At 43.0% G+C, this 20,965-nt stretch overlaps 1 long non-coding RNA gene across 3 annotated transcripts; it reads left to right on the plus strand.

The window, feature by feature from the left end:
* The first annotated feature begins 1,466 nt into the window (after positions 1 to 1,466).
* LOC122435096 lies at positions 1,467 to 18,295 on the plus strand. 3 transcript variants are annotated; one of them, XR_006267585.1, is made up of 3 exons: positions 1,467 to 1,578; positions 4,398 to 4,504; positions 18,136 to 18,295. It is a non-coding gene; the product is annotated as an uncharacterized LOC122435096 (long non-coding RNA). The 3 variants fall into 3 exon arrangements; XR_006267584.1 differs by lacking the exon at positions 18,136 to 18,295 and adding an exon at positions 5,571 to 7,009; XR_006267583.1 differs by lacking the exon at positions 18,136 to 18,295 and adding an exon at positions 5,571 to 7,009 and having other exon boundaries at positions 1,544 to 2,033.
* The last annotated feature ends 2,670 nt before the right edge of the window (positions 18,296 to 20,965 follow it).

The following is a 20,965-nucleotide window of genomic DNA, read 5'->3' on the forward strand; positions in this document are numbered from 1 at the left end:
AATATGAAAGTTGGTCAGAGTAAATCCTGGGAGCTTTCATCACAAGGAAAACAACTTTTTTCTTTTATATTTATATGAGATGATGGATGTTCGCTAAACATACTGTGGTCATCATTTCATGATGTATATAAGTCAAATCATTATGCTGTACATTTTAAACTTATACAGTGAAAGTGAAAGTTGCTCAGTCCTGTCCAACTCTTTGTGACTGCATGGACTATACAGTCCATGAAATTCTCCAGGCCAGAACACTGCAGTGGGTAGCCTTTCCCTTCTCCAGGGGATCTTCCCAACCCAGGGATCAAACCCAGGTCTCCCACACTGCAGGCAGATTCCTTACCAGCTGAGCCACATGGGAAGCCCAAACTTATACAGTGCTGCACATCAATTATATGTCAATAAAACTGGAAGGAAAAGAAAAGCTGTGGGATTGCTCAAGCCTCAAGCTCCAGCCCTAGAGGAGCCAAGATGCAGGAAGAGAGCCAACAGAGTGTGTTTCAAGGCAATGGTGAGAAAAAATTTAAAGTTTCTTCTTACTTACACCCTACAGAGCCGGGGCTGTTCAATAAATTAGATTAATAGGTGTCTCATTTTGTTCTTGGAGAAGGAAATGGCAACCCACTCCAGTATTCTTGCCTGGAGAATCCCAGGGACAGAGGAGCCTGGTGAGCTGCTGTCTATGGGGTTGCACAGGGTCGGACACGACCCAAGCGTCTTAGCAGCAGCAGCAGCAGCAGCATTTTGTTCTTGTGCTGGAAACAATTTCATAGCAATAGCTTTTTGAAACTAGTCTCTTAGATTTCATCTAGGATAAATCTGCAGTGTTTCAGGTTTTTAAGAGGAAGTCGCTGCTCCTGCGTTACTGATTATAGCGTTAGTCCTGGTCCTATCCTCCCTCCTTCTAGGTAAGGTTTATCACGTGGCTCAATCATACAGTCACCTGCTTCCTTGAATCTTCCCCCAAGTTACCCTAGAGTAAGGGATCAGCAAAGAAGGCTGCCACTTTCTCTAGTCCTACCATCAGGGTGTCTTTACGGGACCCTGGCAGGGAAAGAATGTGTACAGGTGGGACACGCAGCATGCACCAGGCTCCTTAATGAATGTCTTCTGCTTTCATATCAACTGATGCATGCGAGGGGTGCAATAAGTACTTGTTGAATTAATTACCGCGTTAAGTAAATTCGTTTTCGTCCTAAGTGTTGTCAACATTTAGCCGAGCACTGTCTTGATGGGAAACAGAAAGGGTAGTTCAACAAACTTCGATGCTCAAAAGCAACAGTAGGGCTGTTTGTTTATTTCTTTTTATTTTTTTCCAATTCGTGGCCGGCTGCAGATTGCCGGCCCCAGACCGGGACCCGAATTTGGGAGCTGACGGGGTGGGGGGCGGGGGTGGGGCCGGCCTCTTGCCGGCCGATCGCTCTGCGCAGACACCACTTTCCTAGCACGCATGCGTTGGGGGCCTTGTTCTCCAGTCCGCTGGATGGATTGGTTGAGCTTTCGCGGTCCCGCCCTGGGACCGGAAGTCCTCTCTGGAACCCGAGGACACCGAGGACTTCCGGGTTTCGCCCGTGCTTCTGGGTGAGCGGTGTTCAGGTTTCGCCAATGTCTTTTTGGCTGCAGACAGGCGACCCACTGTTCCCAGTGGAAGCCCACCCCGCTCGGGGAGGCTGTCGGTGTTGCCGGGGCCGGTAGACCCGGACGTGCTTTCGCCTTCCCCTCTGCTTCAGCCGAGCGTGGGTAGATCCCTCAGGGCCGCCGCTCCCTGCGCGCTGGGTGCCAGGCTGCCACCCTTGGAAGTCTTGCAGCAGACTTTGCTTGTCACTCCACCCCACCCACTGGAACCCGAACCCGGGCCAGAGTGGGCCCTTGTGTCAGTCCTTTCCCCTTGTCCCTTCCGCTCACTGCACATTTGCTATTGGTCATCATAAAGCAGAACGGCGCTAGAGCAGTATTGTGCCACTTCAGAAACCGCGATGCTCCTGACAGCATAATTTCTCGCCATAGATGAAGGGGCTGCCTGTATAGCCAAAGAGGTATACCTGGGTTGTGGCTAGAAATTTAAAATTTCTCTTTAGATCTTAGGTCTAAACTGAGCTAGGTTATTGCTGATTTGTTACCAGCTTTTGGAGATTTCTCTTTGATCTGTTGTTAGCTTTTAGAGCAGATGTGTGTACTTTCTGCATATACCTGTAACATCAGTTAATATTAACAAGGTTTTGTATGCATTCCTTCAACAGATATTTCGGGCACTGTATAAACTCTGTTTTTGATATGTATTGAGTAGCTAGGGGTATAGGTGTGTACCTCAGCATTATCGGTTCTAGCATATACTCTAGAATTGTCCAGTATGGTAGCCACTAGGTCCATAAGGCTGAGTACCTGAAATGTGCCTAGTCGGAACTGAGATGTGCATTAAGTGTAAAATGGCAAATGTTGGAGAATTAGTATGAAAAAGAATGCAAACTATCTCAATTTGTTTATATCAATCAACGTGTTGAAATGGCAGTGTTTGGGATACACTGGGTTAAATAAGATGTTTTACTAATTTCACCTGTTTATATTTTTTCTGTGGCCACTAGAGATTTTTAAATCCTTTGTCTGGCTTGCTGTTATACTGCTGTTGGACAGCACTGCCTGCAACCAAATCCAGCATTTCTGTCTTTGGAAAAAGAGATTTATTGTAGCAAAGCCATATCCATTCATTTATATATTGTCTGTGGCTGGTGTGTCTGACTCTTTGGGACCCCATGGACTGTAGCCCACCAGGCTCTTCTGTCCGTGGAATTCTCTAGGCAAGAATACTGGAGTGGGTTGCCATTTCCTTCTCTGGGGGATCTTCCCGACCTAGGCAACCCAGGTCTCCCGCATTGCAGGCAGATTCTTTACAGTCTGAACCACCCAGTAACACAATACTTACTGTCTGTGGCTGCTGTTCCTGCTACAAAAGCAGTGAAGCTGAGTAGTCCATACAGAAGCTGGATGGACTACAAAGCCTCAAGTATTTACCATCTGGCCTTTTATAGAAAAAGTTTGCTGAACCTCTGCTCTAGAACAATGTCAGGTATGGTAGATACATGTAAACCTCTTCATTGTATATATAATGAATATATATTATTCCTCTTCATTGCTATATAATCCTCAGTTGGGCTTAGTGTGTGACATAGTTCCAAGGACTTTGTAAGGACTGTCCCTTTTAATTCTCATATTAATCCTATGATGTTGCATTCTCCCTCCACCACGAACATACTCAACATACTTCTGGGAACTGTGCCTTCTAGTCCTTCCTTATCCCCAAATGACTTGACTCCTGGGGTCCAGCTGATTAGCCCACAGGAGGCACTGTGCTTCTGGTTTTTTTTTTTAAACTAGAATATTTTAAAATGATTTTCTGAACTAAAATTGAGATAAGGTTGGTTTCCCATGGAAGAAGCTGAGGGGCTTAGGCGCAATGGGTACAAGCAAGCCAGTCTGTGGTGCAAAGGATGATGCTCACAAGCAGAGAGGAGAGAATTTGTTGAGTAATAGTGAGCCCTGGCCAGGTGTTGCCAAATGTGTATCAGTGAATGAAACAAACATCATTCTTCTGTGGTCTTGTAGGGAAAACAGACAAGAAAAAAATTATTTAGTGTGATTCAATTCAGTTCAGTCGCTCAGTCATGTCCGACTCTTTGTGACCCCATGGACTACAGCACACGAGGTTTCCCTGTCCATCACCAACTCCCAGAGCTTGCTCAAACTCATGTCCATCAAGTCGGTGATGCCATCCAACCATCTCATCCTCTGTCATCCCCTTCTCTTGCCTTCAGTCTTTCCCAGCATCAGGGTCTTTTCCAATGAGTCAATTCTTTGCATCAGGTGGCCAAAATATTGACACTTCGGCTTCAGCATCAGTCCTTCCAATGAATATTCAGGATTGATTTCCTTTAGGATTGACTGGTTTGATTTCATTGCAGTCCAAGGGACTCTCAAGAATCTTCTCCATGCCATAGTTCAAAAGCATCAGTTCTTCAGCGCTCAGCTTTCTTTATGGTCCAACTCTCACATCCATCCATGACTACTGGAAAAACCATAGCTTTGACTAGATGGACCTTTGTTGGCAAAGTGATGTCTCTGCTTTTTAATATGCTGTCTATGTTTGTCATAGCTTTTCTTCCAAGGAGCACGCGTCTTTTAATTTCATGACTGCAGTCACCATCTGCAGTGATTTTGGAGCACAAGGAAAAAAAATCTGTTACTGTTTCCATTGCTTACCCACCTATTTGCCATGAAGTGATGGGACCAGATGCCATGATCTTCGTTTTTTGAATGTTGAGTTTTAAGTCAGCTTTTTCACTCTCCTCTTTAGTGTGATATGCACCGTGGGGAAAAAAGGTACAAATATTTGATGTTCTTAACAGGTTTCCTCATCTGTAAGATGGCGGTAAACCCTGTACCTGTGAGGATGGAGCTGAGCGTCTATAGCACGCAGACTTACTCCACGTGCACTGCTTTCCGCTGTTAGGAGGTAAGTGCAGGAATGAATGCAGGGGGTTGGGTACACAGTGACGCTGAAAACATTGCAGTCACCGGTTGGAGTTTGTAGAGAAGGTTTTCAGGTGAGTTGTGCACAGCAGGTTTTTTTTTTTTTTTTAAACATTTCACAATTTAATGAGGCTCCCTCCAGCAGAATGTGAAGTCGGGGAGGTGGTGTGTGTTTAGCCCAGGAGCAGGTCGGGAACTGCCTTTGGGTGGAGGCCCACGAGCCGGGTCGGTCCTGCTGCGGGAGAGGGGTTGTGCCTGTGTGTTCGGGGCCGTGGTGATGGCTCTGGTTTAGATCATAGTCACCTGGAGAGCTGCAATGTGCCCAGGCCTGCCCGCAGAGATTCATATTCATTCTGTCTGGGGTGAGGCCCTGGCATTGTTTTTCTTTTGGCTGTGTAAGTTCTCCAGATGACACAGCTTGGCAGGCAGGAGTGAGAACCACTTTTGGTGAGAGACACACAGGCTCGGGGACCTAGTGGAGCAAAGGCATTGAGCTGGGGGATGCAAGTGCCTGCCAGTGATTCAGTGAGATCACGAAAGAGGCTGGAAAGGGGCTTTTCATTACTGGCCAGGGACCTTGGGCTCCATCCTGAGAGCAGAGGGGAATCTCTGAAGGGCCTTAAGCGAGAAAAGGAGGGGACCTTTTGCTGAAATCTCTACTAGAAGATGATCCCTCTAACAAAATGTCATGAGTAGAGTGAAAGCAGTGAAGAACTGGAGCCAGCCAGATAGCAGCAGTACAGGTTTGTGTATCCCTCCTACGTGTGCCCCTTAGCAGCGGTGTCTGTCCTTGTATTTGCCAGTTTCTTGTCTGTATTCTGCTGGGCTGTCAGCTCCTTTATGGCAGAGAGTATCTCGTTAGGTTTAGCATCTATCATGTACGAGATACATAACAGATATTTATTCAGTGAACTGTGTAGAACTCTAAACTGGACACACAGCCTACTCATCTTTTTATGGCAGTTGTCAAAATTTTATATCCCAGTTGCTTACATACTACAGCCTCCTAAGGCAATAAATTGCTTTCTATCCACATGACTTTCCCACAGGGAGAATAGAAAGTTTGACGTCATTGAAATGCTGCAGAAAATATGGAAGAGAGGCACACAGTTCTTGAGGTACTAGCCTACTGTGTTCCCCATTTGCCTGGCCAAGTAATAAAGCCACTTTCTCCTCCAAAAAAAATATATATGGCAGTTTCTCAAAAAATTAAAAATAGAATGCCTATATGATCCAGCAACCCCACTTTTGGGTAAATACCTGACAGAACTGAAAGCAGAAAGATATCTATGCATTCATGTTCATGGCAGCATTATTGACAAGAGCCCAAAGGTGGAAGCAATTAAAGTGTCCATCAGCGGATGGATGGATAAACACAATGTGGTCTACCCATCCAGTGGAATCTTATCTAGCCTTGAAAGGAGGGAAATTCTGACAGATACTCTGATGTGGATGAACCTTGAGAGCATTATGCTGTGTGAAATAAGCCTGACACAAAAAAGCAGATACTGTATGATTCCACTTATATGAGGTATCTAAAGTAGTCAAACTCAGACGGTAGAATGATGGTTACTAGGGAATGCAGGGGAGAAAGAAGTGAAGAGCTGTTGAATAGGTGCAAAGTTTGTTTTGCAAGACAACTAGCATTCCAAAAGCTGGTTGCACAACAGTGTCAATGTACTTAATGAACCATCCATGTCAAAATGGTTAAGATGATAAATTATATGTGCATTTTACCACAATTCAAAATTTTAAAATGTAGAGGAACAGTAAATAAAAGGGTTATGAAATGAAGAGCAGAGTGCTTATATATATGAAACCTTTAACTTCAGTAGATTTCCATGAGTAAAGAAAAAGTTTCAACAAACAGTGCTTCCATCTCCCTGAAGCCCTGAAGCTACAATTAACTTCGCCTTTAGAGTCTCCTTAAAGCTCTGACCTTTCATTGAGAAATTCGACCTGAGTTAAAGATTGCCTAACCTCCTTGGGGGAACTCTAGACCAGTGTCTTATTAACCCCCTTGCTGACATCCAGCCCAGTTTAATCCTGCTTTCTCAGGTAACGATGCGTAGAGAATGAGTATAGAACGTGAGGAGACTGAGTCCTTGCTAGGAAATGTTCCCACACGTGGGGGAGGGTTCAAGTGCCCTGAGCTCCTTGTGACCGGACCGTCGTGACTCCCTTGCTTGACTTCCTCCAGGTCCCGAGATCTCAAGCAGACAGTGCTGAGAGCAGTAGTCAGCAAGTGAGAGTGTGTATTTTTAATTTTTCTGTGCTGTCTTGCCTGTTCTTTGTTGACTGAGCCTTTGATTCTTAGGAAGACCCTTTTTACTGTTGCAGTGGATTTTAATGAAATAATGACATTTACAGCAACATGGATGGACCTAGAGATTATCATACTAAGTGAATAAGTCAGAGAAAAACAAATACTATATGGTATCACTTATCTATGGAATCTGAAATAAGACACAAGTGAACCTCTCTATGAAACAGAAACAGGCTCACAGACATAGAGAACAGACTGGGGTTGCCAAGAGGACAGGGTGAGGGAGGGAAGGATTGGGAGTTTGGGATTAGCAGAAGCAAACTGGCTATATACAAATGGATAAACAATGAGGTCTTACTGTAGAGCACAGGGAACTATATTCAACATCCTGTGATAAACCACCATGGAGAAGAATATGAAAAAGAATATTTATATATAACTGAATCACTTTGTTATACAGCAGAAATTAACATAACATTGTAAATCAACTACAATAAAATTTTAAAAGGAACAGTATATAAGTAAATGGGTAGGATTGTGTTCCAATAAAACTTTATGTACAGAAAAATTAATCAATACATAAATCTTCATTCTGATCATTCAAAAAAAGAAATGGATTCAAAAAGGAAAAACAATGATCTTGAAGTACCAGTTCTCAATAATTAGAGAATACCACTTACAATCCAGAATCAGTGGCCCATTGCATTCTTGTTAACTGACTAAAAAAGAATAATAACTAAAAAAGACCACCAGGTGGTAAAAATACAAGACCCAGAACCTTGATCATGTGCACTATGCAATGGGGAAAAACCAGTGGGAACCTCAGAGTTGTAGCTGTGGGTGATCACCTGTTCATATTTGGGGATCAGGTTTGAGGGGAGACGGAACGGTTTCCAGTGCAGCAGTGGGCTTCTGAGGAAGGTGAGAGCTGATAAGAATGCAGAGTCACAGATGAGGTGAGGCGCTTCCCTTCTGGTGTCCTGATTCCAAAGGGCAGTAGGACTGGGGTGATCCATGTACCATGTCATTTTTCAGTAGGCAAATCTCTGGAACATATAGGGTTTATCATGAAATTGTAATAGACCCATAACTTTTCTGATTAGGAAAACAGTGCATATGTATACATCAATAGAAAATGAAAAAAAGAGTAAAAGAACAAACAAAAATGACTTGAGATCTTGCCATTCAGAAAATAACACTGGCAGAAATCTTTTGTATCTATTTTCAGCCTTTTCTCTTCACATGTGATTTTTAAATAAAATTTGGATCAGACTTTATCCCATGGACTGAGGATCCTGGTAGGCTATAGTCCATGGGGTCGCAGAGTCGGACACGACTGAGCGACTTCACTTCACTTAGATCCCACAAGCTGTGCAGCATGACCAGAAAAAATATTAAAGATACAAATAAATAGACTTTAGATGTTGTTTTATTTTTATTAATTTTTAGCTTTTTTTTTTTTTTGGTCGCACTGCACAGCTTATGGGATCTTGGTCCCCTGGACAGGGATTGAACCCGGGCTCTCAGCAGTGAGACTACTGAGTCCTAACCACTGGCCTGCCAAGGCATTCCCTCGATGTTGTTTTTAAATAACAGTTTTGTTCAGATACACTTTTTGTACCATAAGTTCACCTAATTTAAGTGTACAGTTTAGTGGGGTTTTTTTAATCATATTCACAGCTGTGCAACAGTTACCACAGTCAATTTGAGAGAAGAATCTGTACCTCCCCCAAGAAAAGCTGTGTACCCATTAATAGCCACTGCCTCTTCATTCCACCCCACTGGTTCCCTGATTCCCTCCGTCCCAGCCCTCGTCCACCGTAAATTTACATTCTGTTTCTAGATTTGTGTATTCTGGACATCTCATGTAAATGAAACCATACAATCTGTGTCTTAAATTTAGCATAAAGCTTTGAAGGCTCATCCATGTTGTCTGTATCAGAATTTCATTTTAGTGTCAACATCCCATTGTATGGATATATTATGGTTTGTTTCTCGATTCTTCAGTTGATAAACATTTGGATTGTTTCCACTTTTTGTCTGTTACGAGCAATGCTGCTAGGAATGCTCGTGTGCAAGCCTAGCCATTTGGAACCTCATCGTTTCTTCTAAGTTTGCAGAAAATTCTTACAAAAACAGCCTCCACATCTCTCATTTCCTTAAAGTAAATTTTTAGAAATAGAATTGCTGACTAAAAGGACCTTAAACTTTACAGCACTTGTCAGATGGTGTCTAGGAAGACTGCATTAACTATCTCTATAATCACTTCAGTGTTGTGAGCCTGTGTGTCTTTGGTGATTGTTATTTAATATCACGTGCTATAAAACAAGAGTCCATGGAGTCTTGAAAAGATGATATCCCTGCCATCAAAATGCTTATGTTCACATTTAGACCAAACAGGGAGATACAGATCCAAGGGTATTTTGTACGCAAGGTTGTGTGCATTAGGTGGAGAGAAAAAGAGACAGGTTATAGATAAAGTGAACTTTTGCCTTCTCAGGATGAGGTTCACACAGACATAACCAGCTTTTTACACCTAAAAGTGGGGGGAAAAAAGTTAATGGAACAGAATTCCGGCCTAGGGACCCATTAGTCCAAAGTCCTAAATCCTCTGGATTGCAGAGTCAGAACCTTGACCCCGATGTTCAGAAGACTTAGACGTCAGCACCATGTGGCCTGGTGACTGTTGGGGCCCATCTGACCTGTGTCCAGCTGCCTCCCAGCCTGTGGTGTTTCATCATTTCTGTAGATTCCTTGGGACTTCTGAACAGCATCTGATTTTGGCTCTGTTTTTTATGCTTTTATATTCAGAAAAGTCCTATGTCAAGACTATAAAATCAGGGAATTCCCTGGCAGTCCAGCAGTTAGAACTCCACACTTCCACTCCAGGGAACCCGGTTTCAGCCCCTGATCGGAGAACTAAGATCCCACAAGCCACAGTCAGTTCAGTCTCTCAGTCATGTCTGACTCTTTGTGACCCCATGGACTGCAGCACGCCAGCCCTCCCTGTCCAATCACCAACTCCCAGAGTTTATTCAAACTCATGCCCATTGAGTCGGTGATGCCATCCAGCCATCTCATCCTCTGCTGTCCCCTTCTCCTCCCGCCTTCAATCTTTCCCAGCATCAGGGTCTTTTCCATTGAGTCGGTTCTTTGCATCAGGTGGCCAAAGTATTGGAGTTTCAGCTTCAACATCAGTCCTTCCAATGAATATTCAGGATTGATTTCCTTTAGGATGGACTGGTTGGATCTCCTTGCAGTCCAAGGGACTCTCAAGCGTCTTCTCCAACACCACAGTTCAAAAGCATCAATTCTTTAGCACTCAGCTTTCTTTATAGTCCAACTCTCACATCTATACATGACCACTGGAAAAACCATAGCTTTGACTAGATGGACCTTTGTTGGCAAAGTAATGTCTCTGCTTTTTAATATGCTGTCTAGGTTGGTCATAACTTTTCTTCCAAGGAGCAAGCATCTTTTAATTTCATGGCTGCAGTCACCATCTGCAGTGATTTTGGAACCACAAAAAATAAAGTCTGCCACTGTTTCCACTGTTGCCCCATCTATTTGCCATGAAGTGATGGGACCAGATGCCATGATCTTAGTTTTCTGAATGTTAAACTTTAAGCCAACTTTTTCACTCTCCTCTTTCACTTTCATCAAGAGGCTCTTTAGTTCTTCTTCACTTTCTGCCATAAGGGTGGTATCATCTGCATATCTGAGGTTATTGATATTTCTCCCAGCAATCTTGATTCCAGCTTGTGCTTCATCTAGCCCAGCATTTCTCATGATGTACTCTGCATATAAGTTAAATAAGCAGGGTGACAATATACAGCCTTAACGTACTCCTTTTCCTGTTTGGAACCAGTCTGTTGTTCCATGTCCAGTTTTAACTGTTGCTTCCTGACCTGCATACAGATTTCTCAAGAGGCAGGTCAGGTGGTCTGGTATGCCCATCTCTTTCAGAATTTTCCAGAGCTTATTGTAATCTACACAGTCAAAGGTTTTGGCATAGTCAATAAAGCAGAAATAGATGTTTTTCTGGAACTCTCTTGCTTTTTCAATGATCCAGCCAATGTTGGCACTTTGATTTCTGTTTCTGCTGCCTTTTCTAAAACCAGCTTGAACATCTGGAAGTTCACGGTTCACGTATTGTTGAAGCCTGGCTTGGAGAATTTTGAGCATTACTTTGCTAGCGTGTGAGATGAGTGCAATTGTATGGTAGTTGGAGCATTCTTTGTGCTTTGTGGGGGATAGTTTGACCACCCCCCACTCCGGGACAATTACATCTGGATCTGTGGAATGCCTGGAGGAGGAAATGGCAACCCACTGCAGTATTCTCGCCTGGAGAATCCCATGGACAGAGGAGCCTGGCGGGCTACAGTCTGTGGGGTCACAAAGAGTCGGACGTGACTGAGTGACTAACACTTTGACTTTTACTATGGGGATGCAGCCCCAGCATCAACATTTCTGTTTTCTTTCCTCAAGTTACTTGAAGATGCGGTCAGAGTTCCAAAGGCTTGCACTTGATCCTTTTGTCACCTTTAAGAAAAGAGTGTTATTTTGTACACTTCACAGTTGAGGAAACGTCCACAGACGTCCTGTGGCTCACCTCCGCAGCACAACCATAAATAGTCACATATGAACTGCGGCTAGATTTTCTTCCTTCTAATTCCCTGTCTGAGACGACTTCCATATTGACTCCTGAGAAATACAGCCCTGGAGATGTGGGACTAAATGAATAGTGCCTTCAAGTTCTCACATCGGGGGACGTGAGCTTTGTTGTTTTCCATTCTCTTTTCTCTTTCCACTTTACAGGTCTCCCTTGAGCCCTGAAAGTTCCCCTATTAATTCCAGTTAGAATTTTGTTTCCAGCCCTCTTGCTCCGTCATAGGAGTGACACATTGTTTTTCCTCCACACAATTTCTCCAGGGTACATAAACTCTTTAGGACATTTGGTTACTGATGTTAGGGAGTCCTCATGTTCTCAAGGGCATGTGTTTAGATCTGTAGGGAAGTAAAAAAAAAAACCAAAAACCCTAGACTCTATAGCTGGGACCCTGCAAGTTAGAAATGCTGAAAGACAGATAGATGGACAAGAGAGAAGTCAAGTTTATTTACACATACAGCACCTATACCTGCAGGAGAAACTCAGTGATGAGTAACTCAAAGGGATGTTTAGAACTTGGGCTTAGACAACATTTTAAGAAAGAACAGTCCATTTGTAGAGAAAGACCAAGAAAGTGAAGTCGCTCAGTTGTGTCCGACTCTTTGCGACCCCATGGACTGTAGCCTGCCAGGCTCCTCCATTGTTCATGGGATTTTCCAAGCAAGAGTACTGGAGTGGGTTGCCATTTCCTTCTCCAAGGGATCTTCCTGGCCCAGGGATCAAACTCCGGTCTCCCGCATTGTAGGCAGATGCTTTACCGTCTGAGCCATGAGAGCAGAGACAACAACTTTCAGTGAAATTCCAACTAATACCAAGGAAAATGGCTGTAGGCTTTTAGGGGCAGCAGGCTGTGGGAAGGTCCTTTAGCTAGGGAACTGATGGACGATATGGGTCGTCTAGCAGGGTTGGGGAGACGCCTCTCTGTGCTATGCTGCCTCCAGTGATCGGGTGGTTATCCCCTGGTAGGGAATTCACAAGGGGAATTTAGGTTCTGCTTTCAGGCAGTTGGGGGAGGGCAGACAGCTCAGCCGTGTTTCCTCTTTTTCATATGCTTTCAGTTGCAGTGATCCTTCTGCCCTTGTATTTTGAGGGTGGCATGCTCCAAACCCCTTCAAGTCTGAAGCGCCAATTCTGATTTTGTAAAAACTGGCATTAACCTCTCAGAGGAAGTCCGTTACCTCGGTCTTTGAATCTCCCAATGTTTGTCTCCTCGATGAAAAGGGAATCACTTCCGTGAGGCTTTTGTAAGCAGTGTCAAACCAACCTGTATAATGTTCAAATACAACAGTCCTTCTGTGTGATTACAGCTGATTTTTTTTAGAAGTTCATAGAATTTTACTTTTTATCATTTTCACTATAGTTTGTAAGTTACCTCCAAACCTACACATTTTCACCATTCTTCTCTCTTTACTCTCCTAAGTCCCTTTGGCAGAGCTCTGAAGTCTTCACGGACTATACAGTTTACCTGCCTCATGACAGAATTCCCCGAAATGTGCAGAACACACAAAGCAAATATATTTGTGTTTTCAAACGGTTTTAAAGAAAGCAGCTTGAGGCCCTCTGGGAGGAATTCTGTTTTGATTATCTTTCTCCGGGAGGCTTCCCAGCACTGCCCATTGTGATGTAACAGTCTTTTAAAGAAGAACTCTGCACAGCCAACTAGAACTTGAAGTTTCACCAAGTGTGGTTTCATGTGACTTGCTTGGAGCGGTCTTAAAAACTATTCAGTGGTTAGAAAAAAGCACAGCACATGAAACCCGCGTGTGATTAGTTCATGTCAGGGTTTGTCTTTTGGTTTGGGGCTTTTGGGGTGTGTTTTAGCGGGTAGGATTTTTTTGTTTTTTATTTTGGTGTTTTTTATTTGTACCAGGATTTTGCAAACTGAATGTGCAGATGAATAGAGGCACTTGAAATGGAAATTCCTTTATTCTCCAAGATCTAAAAATCTGAGTTGTCTTCCTCATTTTGTATCAACTTTGTCAGTGAGTTGCAACTATAGATAGAAAAATAGTGATTTTTTTTTCTTTTAGTCAGTGAGAGAGCATTACATTTTCTAAGTTTATGGCCTTCCCTGGTGACTCAGACGGTAATGAATCTGCCTGCAATGTGGGAGTCCTAGGTTTGATCCCTGGGTAGGGAAGATCCCCTGGAGAAGGGAATGGCAACCCACTCCAGTATTCTTGCCTAGAGAATCCCATGGATAGAGGAGCCTGGCGGGCTACAGTCCATGGGGTCACAAAGAGTCGGACACAACAGGGCAACTGACATATGTACATGTATGCATGTCTTCTTCATTTTATATCAACTTTGTCAGTGACTGTTGCAACTATAGATAGGAAAATAGTAATCGTTTTTTGTTTTCTTTTAGTCAATGAGACAGCATTACATTTTCTAAGTATAGATAAGAGTTCTTTTACATCCTATGCTTATCTCCTGAAAAGAAAGGGGTTCTCTTTTAAGGCACTCATGGGGTAAAGGAGCTCTCGTTTCCGTTAAAATCATTTTTACAAGGACAGCAAATCCAAAGGCCCCAGGATGGGAGGGTGTCTGACACAGACAAGGCACAGTAGGAAGAAGGGGATGAAGGAGCCTGAGACATCAGGCTCGTGAGGGCCCTGGTGAGTCATGACAAGGACTTTGAAATTTTTGCCAAGCTTGATAGGAAGCCATGATAGCTGAGGGTGGGTAGTGATGCAATTTGAATGACCTCAGGAAGCATCTCTCTGGCGGCTGTGTAAAGGCAGATGAGGAGGGAAGCAAGGACAGAGGCAGGGGCACCAGTGTCATTTAACTTGTTTCTAGCAAGAGTGCACAAAGACTGCGCTCCTTGCATCCTTATAGTTGATGGAGCCCTCAGTGATGGGGTTGAGGACACGCTACCCCATTTGGCCCTTTGGCATAGTGAATATTTTAAGCTGAAGGAATTTGAGAAATGGCAGGTGCAGGAAGGCCTCTGCCCTTCCCCTGAGGCAGGTCATAAGACCCTCAGGTTAGAGGTGCTCCTCACCCCTATACCGGAGGAGAGGAGCATTCCTTTCTCTGCAGATGGAACGATGCTGGAGGGAATCTGAAGGAACTGTCCTTGTTGGGTTTCCCCCGGTTGAAATTTCCTACAACTCTCCACCCTTCATCAGACCTAGAAACACTCAGGGGTAACTGTTTCTTTGAGTCTTCATTTCCTTATGAAGCCTCCCAGATTGGATAAAATTTATATTACAGAAATGTGTGTGTTTTTTCCCTTTAATTTTTCTTGGAGTATAGTCAATTTACAGTGTTGTGTTAGTTTCAGGTATACAGCAAAGTGGATCGATTATACATACACATATATCTACTCTGTTTTTAGATTCTTTTCCCATATAGGTTGTTACAGACAACTGAGTAGAGTTCCCTGTGGTACACAGTAGGTCCTTGTTGGTTATCTATTTCATATACTGTGGTGTGTGTATGTCCATTCCAACATCCCAATTTATCCTCCCCCCACATCCCATAACCACCTGGTAACCATAAGTTTGTTTTCTCCATCTGCAACTCAGTTTCTGTTTTGTAGATAAGTTAATTTGTACCTTTAAAAAAATATATTCCACATAAAAGCAATATCCTGTATTTTTCTTTCCCTGTCTGACTAACTTCACTTAGTCTGACACTCTCTAGGTCCATCCATGTTGCTGCAAATGGCATGATTTCATTCTTTTTATGACTAATACTCCTTTGTATATGTGTAGCACATATTCTTTATCCATTCCTCTGTTGATGTATATTTCGGTTGTTTCCATGTCTCGGCTATTGTAAACAGTGCTGTGAGCACAGTGGTTCATGTATCTTTTCAAATTATGGTTTTTTCTGGATATATGCCCACGATTGCTGGATCATATGCTAGCTCTGTGTTTTAGTTTTTTAAGGACCCTCCACACTCTTTTCCATAGTGGCTGTCTGTACCAGTTTATATTCCCAGTAACAGTGTGGGAGGCTTCCCTTTTCTCCACATTCTCTCCAGCATTTATTGTTTGTACATTTTTTTTAATGATGACCATTGATACCTCATTGTAGTTCTGATTTACATTTTTGTAATAATTAGTGATATTGAGCATCTTTTCATGTGCCTCTTGGCTATCTGTATGTCTTCTCTGGAGAAACGTCTATGTAGATCTTCTGCCCATTTTTTGATTGAGTTATTATTTTTGATATTGAGCTGCATGAACTGTTTGTATATTTTGGAGATTAAGCCCTTGTTGGTTGCTTCATTTGCAAATATCTTCTCCCATTCTGAGAGTTGTCTTTTCGTTTTATTTGTGGTTTCCTTTGCTGTGCAAAAGCTTTTACATCCCATGTGTTTATCTTTTGTTTTTATTTTCGTTATTCTAGAAGATGGATCAAAAACAATCTTTCTGCTATTTATGGCAAAGTGTGTTCTGCCTATGTTTTCCTCTAATAAGAGTTTTTATAGTATCCAGCCTTATATTTAGGTCTTTAATCCATTTTGAGTTTATTTTTGTGTGTGGTGTTAGGGGGTGTTCTAATTTCATTCGTTTACATGTATCTGTCCAGTTTTCCCAACCGTGTGTACTTTCTTTTTATTAATCTGGCTTTTGTTTCAGAGGCCCAGCCAAGAACTAGATGGTTAGGAGAGAAAACGATTTTTTCCTTTCCTACATTGGCAGTTTTGGAAATGGATGTTTCATAAAACACCACAACCCTGAATTCCCAACCCATGACCTATAATAAAAAAAATAACAAACAGCACAGAAATTCAGCACATGTATAGCTTGGCTCCTGCTTGCCCTGGTTCGGGGAACACCCGCACAGGACATAAACATCAGTGTTACACTTGACTGTAGCAGGGTGTCTTCATGGGATTTCACACATCGCTCTCCTTTTGTCCATGCTGCTTTTTTTTTTTTTTTAGATTAAAAATTGGATACAATTGCAGCTCTGTCTCTTCCCTGAGCACTTCCTGTGATGAGAGGTTCCTTTCATTCCCGATTACCATTTCTAAACACCAGTCAGGAAGCCTGCAGCCAGCAGGGCTCCACTGCCTTTGCAAGGACTGGGCCTTCATCTTTTAGGTCAGATTTGCTTTGTTATTTATAACTTCCCAGTAAATGGTAGATATTTTCCTAAAATATTTTTTCATCCCTCAGAGGTTATTTACTGTAAATACCTTGATTGTAAAAGGTGCCTTCTTGCTTTCAGAAGAACCCACAATCTGACAACTTCATATAGTCCCATTTCCATTATTGATAACTTCCTATTGTCCCATTGATGAAAACGCCTATAGTCCCATTTACAGTATGATAACTTCATATAGTCTCATTTACATTATTATTTAAAATTAGGTTTCCAGAGATGTTTCACTTTCACCCTTATGGTGAAAAGTGAAGAGGAACTAAAAAGCCTCTTGATGAAAGTGAAAGAGGAGAGTGAAAAAGCTGGCTTAAAGCTCAACATTCAGAAAACTAAGATCATGGCATCTTGTCCCATCACTTCATGGGAAATAGATGGGGAAAACAGTGGAAACAGTGGCAGACTTTATTTTTTTGGGCTCCAAAATCACTGCAGATGGTGACTGCAGCCATGAAATTAAAAGATGCTTGCTCCTTGGAAGGAAAGTTATGACCAACCTAGACAGCATATTAAAAAGCAGAGACATTACTTTGCCAACAAAGGTCCATCTAGTCAAGGCTATGGTTTTTCCAGTGGTCATGTATGGATGTGAGAGTTGGACTGTGAAGAAAGCTGAGCACTGAAAAATTGGTGCTTTTGAACTGTGGTGTTGAAGAAGACTCTTGAGAGTCCCTTGGACTGCAAGGAGATCCAACCAGTCCATCCTAAAGGAGATCAGTCCTGGGTGTTCGTTGGAAGGACTGATGTTGAAGCTGAAACTCCAATACTTTGGCTACCTCATGCGAAGAGTTGACTCATTGGAAAAGACCCTGATGCTGGGAGGGATTGGGGGCAGGAAGAGAAGGGGATGACAGAGGATGAGATGGCTGGATGGCATCACCGACTCGATGGACATGAGTTTGAGTAAACTCTGGGAGTTGGTGATGGACAGGGAGGCCTGGCGTGCTGTGATTCATGGAGTTGCAAAGAGTCAGACACGACTGAGCGACTGAACTGAACTGAACTTCCAGAGATGTTACTAAGCTTTACTAGAAATGCTATAAAGTAATGATTGCACATTGCTTTATACTCTTCCAGGTGCTGGGGGGGAAGAGATGAGCTAGACGTCATCCTAGGTCTCAGGGCCCACAACGTGCAGGTGGTGTAGCCAGAGTCATTTTATATTTCAAGAACTGTAAGAGAGGCACAGGTGCAAAGGAGCCAGTGAGTCAGGGAAGGCTTTAAGAGGCTATGACCCCTAGGGCAAATCTTGAGAGGAATAAGCCAGGCAGAGGAAGCAAGGATGATGTTCTATCACTAGACCTGCTAGATCCTGACACTATATATAGCATCTCATTTAAGCCTCACAACTAGCCAGCCAGCAACTTAGAGATGAGAAAACTGAGGCTGAGAGACGTTGAATTACTTGCCTAGGGTACACAGAGACAAAGCCAGGGCTATTCATATAAAACAGGTGGGTTTTTTTAATTTTATTTTTGCATATCAGTTTGCTTCCAGAAACGTCCAGGCATGCAAGGTACAGCTGTTTTTCAATTGTGGTTTGTTTTCCCAATGACAGGAGTGTGTGGTTTGCAGCTGTCACCTCAGCACAGTGCTGTGTGTCCCTCTATGGAGCGACCACCCAGGAATGCCTGGCAGTGGTTGCTGGTGCTCCTGACACAGGAGAACCTTCTTGAACCTTCTTGTGATACCCAGGTGCCTTAATCTGGTTTCCTGAAAAGTAAGTGATTTTTAAAATACTTAAACTTTTCAAAATGAATTTTTATTGAAGTATCGTTGCTTTCGAATATTGTGTCAGTTTCTGCTGTACAGCAGGGTCATTTATACGCATACATATTTGGCATCACTGACTCAATGGACATGAGTCTGAGCAAGCTCCAGGTGATGGTGAAGGACAGGGAAGCCTCGTGTGCTGCAGTCCACGGGGTTACAAAGAGTTGGACACAACTGAGCAACAAATATATATACATATATATATATATACATGTATATATATATATATATATATATATATGTTTCCCCTCTTTTTTGGATTTCCTTCCCCTTTAGGTCACCACAGAGCAGTGAGTAGAGTACCCTGTGCTAAATAGTAGGTTCTCATTAGTTATGTATAAAATACTTACATTTTAGTAATAACATACAAAAACATGTAGTTTTAGGTGGCTCAGACAATAGAGCATCTGCCAGCAATGCGGGAGATGTGGGTTTGATCCCTAAGTTGGGAAGATCCCCTGGAGAAGGGAATGACAACCCACTCCAGTGTTCTTGCCTGGAGAATCCCAGGGACAGAGGAGCCTGGTGGGCTAGAGTCCATGGGGTTGCAAAGAGTCGGACACGACTGAGTGACTAACACTTTAAAGGGACATGTATGTGTCTTTTATGAGTTTGAAGGCTATATAAATGCAGTTGCAAATACCATTTCCTATGAAATATAGTGGCCTTTACATTTTCATTCTCTTTCTTTATGACCTAGGGAAACTATTAATATATGACACAGATAATCAGTTATGACAAGAGAGGCAAGCTGTTTTACATCCTTTGTTAAATTACTACAGATGTACATGCTAGACATTGAAAATAAATAGAATTAAAATACATTTGTCTTACATAGTCTTGCTTTCTTTTAAAATGCAAACAAGGTACAAATAGGAGTAGGTTCTAAGTAGTCATTAATCTTTTTCATATGATGACGTGTATTTAAAAAAAAATCTAAAACAGCCATGGAAAAGTTACAGCTCTAATTAATAAGCAAATAAAAACAGGGCCTGTTCCAAAACTTCAAATTTTTTGGAATATATTCAGTATATAAATAAAGAGAGCTCCCAGAGGTTGCTTTTAAATAATCAAAATAGGATCATAATTTGGCTACTTTCACCTTTGTGGGTGGAAACAAAAACTTCAGACATTTCCAAGGGTTCCTGGGATGGTGTGAGTCAGGCCAAGTGACATTTGCCCATGTCCAACAGGAAAGAGCTCCTAGTGGATCATGTGTTGGCAATCTCTGAGTCCACCAGGCCATGTAATCTGGTCTTTAGTGTCTTCTTAGACTGAGGACTTCCATCTCTGTAGAGTGTTTTCATGCAGCAGATGGACTTTTAACCTTCCCCTGTGCCCAGCTTTGTGAAATCTCACAAATGACTGAGCAGAAAGTTTCTAAACATCATAGTGGATTTTGATATCATTTTTACATGAGCCAGTGACTCAAGGACTTGGGGGTTTCTTTGGAGGGGTGACGAAAATGTTCAAAAATTGATTGTGGTGATGGTTGCCCAACTCCGCCAATATGCTGAACACCATTGGATTGTACCCTTTATTTCATTTATGTTTGTTTTTTGGTCATGCCGTGTGGCATGTGGGATCTTAGTTCCCTGACCAGTGATCGAACCCCCACCCCTTGAGTTGGAAGCGCAGAGACTTAACCACTGGACCACTAGGGAAGTCCCCTGAATTATACCCTTTAAATGGGTGAATTCTATGGTCTGTGAATTATACCTCAATAAAAGTATTATTTTAAAAAGTCAAATGAGGGTAGAGTGAGGAAGGAAAGCAAAGATAGAATCTCTATCGGATATTTATCTCAGTGAGTCATTCTGAACCTTTAGGATCCCGATTACTCACACATATCATGGAGAAATACTGGCAGTCTTCCTCAAAGGGGCCTTCCGGAAGGCACCCCACCAGCTCACTGACAGATAAAGAGGAGCCTTCCAGCAGGCAACCCTGGCCTGTCTCCAGGCCGTGTGCTGGCCCTGGCCTCTGCATTTCTGCATAGAAGGCCCCTCCTTCTTTCAGCCGCACAACAAACAGAGCTAAAGTTTCCCTCCATGATCACTGCCCCTTCCGTTTCTTCCCCATTTCTCAAGCCACACATTTGAGCTACACCATCGATGACATCAAGCCTCTGGAACACAGAAAATCATACAGAATCAACCCAGAGCGGGCTGACATTGATGTCTGTGGTTAGATCTGCACTCAGAAAAGAAGCTGCAGATAAAGTTCGCCCTATACTCCTGCTCCTCACAGCGCGGCCAGGGGGTCGGCAGCGCTAGCATCACCTGGGATCCAGTTCAGAAATGGGGGCCCCATCCCGGACCTAATGAATCCAAGTCTGTCTTTCTACAAAACTCTGAGTGGTTCCTATGTATGTTATGACTTGCGAGATGCTGACTCGTCCACAGGAACTGGGCCTATGAACTCTGTCTTCCTACATATACTTTTGGATGAAATGCCTGAGTTCCTAACCAGCACTGTGCTCTCCCCACCTGTCTTGATTACCGGCCGCCTGCACCCTCCATGTTGCTAAACTGAAGGGATAAGTCTCAGCCCGGAACCCTAGCAGCAGCAGTTGACACGCTAGCTTCCATCATGAGGACACCTTTTCCCAGGTG

The sequence above is a fragment of the Cervus canadensis genome, chromosome X (assembly GCF_019320065.1).
Source record: "Cervus canadensis isolate Bull #8, Minnesota chromosome X, ASM1932006v1, whole genome shotgun sequence".
NCBI lineage: Eukaryota > Metazoa > Chordata > Mammalia > Artiodactyla > Cervidae > Cervus > Cervus canadensis.